The 1,866-nt window shown below is 36.4% G+C and overlaps 1 pseudogene; it reads left to right on the top strand.

Annotated features, from left to right (window-relative positions):
* Positions 1 to 1,464: 1,464 nt before the first annotated feature.
* On the top strand, positions 1,465 to 1,771 carry LOC102828872 (annotated as a pseudogene).
* The last annotated feature ends 95 nt before the right edge of the window (positions 1,772 to 1,866 follow it).

The raw sequence follows: 1,866 nt of genomic DNA, 5'->3' as shown, positions 1-1,866 counted from the left end.
AACAACAACAACAACATGATTTTAGGAGCCCTGGTGTCACAGTTGTTAAAGCACTCAATTGCTAACTCAATTGGAAACCCAATGAGGCAGTTATATTTGTTCCTATTGGGATGCTGGGAATCACAATCAGCTTGATGGAAGTGAATTTTGGTTTGGAGTTTACACTATTAAAAGAGTATGGAGGCAACACTGCATAAATTAAATTAGAGGCAGGAAAAGAGAAAGGGAAATCATCTGAGCAGATGATATACAGGTAAGGTATACGTAGAGTATGGTTTGTGCCATTAGGGGTAGAAAAGGATGAAAGTCTGCTTATACAAGTATATGCACTGCTGTGAGTGTCTATGCTCACACAGGAGTATATATTCTCCTCTCCTTAGAAAGTGGTTTAGCAGATTTCTTACCAGTTCTAACAAATGTAAGTTGAATTCTAGCTCTTTTGCTCAGTACCTATGTGACCTAGGCCAATAGTGTGTCATCCTTCTGTCTTTAATCATCTAATGCAGCCTTCGGGGTCCTGGTTTGGCACTATAAGATAAGCAGTGAACTGCTAACCACAGATTGGTAGTTCAAAACCACCAGCTGATCCTTGGAAACCCTACAAGGGGTCTCTATGAGTCAGAACCAACTTGAAGGAACTTAACAGCAACAACAATGCAAACTTTGAGTTCAGAGGAATAATATAATAACAATTTTTAAATATAATTTGTGAAATAATTAGATTCAGCTCCTATCATGTTGTGACTAATCAAAGCTTTTGAAATAATGCTTCAAAATTGAGAAAAAGCAATGTGCAGGTCACTTGAAAATCCCAAGTTTAAAGGAATAGTTATTGAAGGATTATGTTATCATTTTAGAATTGTCTGAATATATTTACAGGGTAGATGGAGTAGAAAACATTTAAAACTCTCCCCCTTATCAAAAGAATGGCATACCAATAAAATAAGAGTGTGTATTAATCTAGTTTGGTGTGATCATATCAGTGTCCTCAGAAATAACTTTTAAAAAATAGTTGCCCAGCATAAATTTACGTTGCCTCATGGTCATATGAACATGATCTCAGTGATATTCTAATGGACAAATCCTTCTTGCTAGTCATTACATTTTCCATATCTCTATAATATGTGATACAAATAAGTTCAGCTCTCAGGATACTTTATTTTCTTATTCATTACCTATTTCGACCATTCTGCTTCAGTTTCCATTAATAAGCTCTCTTTCTCCTTACATGCCTTAAGTGAAAATTTTCTTCACATTGCCTATGTCATTTCATACGAGTTGCACACACACACACACTTGAGGGAGCTTTGAAAAGGTAATGGAAAAATGGAATGAAAAGATAATGGAATTTTTCCATGAAATTTTTAAAGCCCCTCACGTGTGCCTGGATGTTGTGTATGAGAGTATGCATGTGTATAATGTGCCTTTTAAAAGTTCATGGAGAAAGGACACAGGGTTTGAAACATGGCGGACGATGTTGACCAGCAACAAACTACCAACACAGTAGAGGAGCCTTTGGATCTTACGAGGCACAGCCTCGATGAGTGCAGTTATGTGAAAATGCAAAATGACCTAGAGCTTTGAGGAAGATTACATACTTATGATCAACATTTAAATATGATATTGGGAGATGTGGAAGAAACTGTGACTACTACAGAAATTGATGAAGAAACATGAAAAGATATATAAATCAACAAAACGGAACATTCTAATGCTGTTTTTTCGGGAAGATGGTGTTGTACTGGTTGCCCCTCCACTGAGAGTTGGCTGAAACAATGAATGTGTCCTGTGTGGAAAAGAAGAGACTTTATGCAACTGCTTCTTTAAGACAGAATATATTCAAAAGAGAAACATGTCAAATTAGAT

Source organism: Chrysochloris asiatica, unplaced genomic scaffold (genome assembly GCF_000296735.1).
Source record: "Chrysochloris asiatica unplaced genomic scaffold, ChrAsi1.0 scaffold00017, whole genome shotgun sequence".
Taxonomy (NCBI): Eukaryota; Metazoa; Chordata; class Mammalia; order Afrosoricida; family Chrysochloridae; genus Chrysochloris; species Chrysochloris asiatica.
This window is presented reverse-complemented; position numbering and strand designations above follow the sequence as displayed.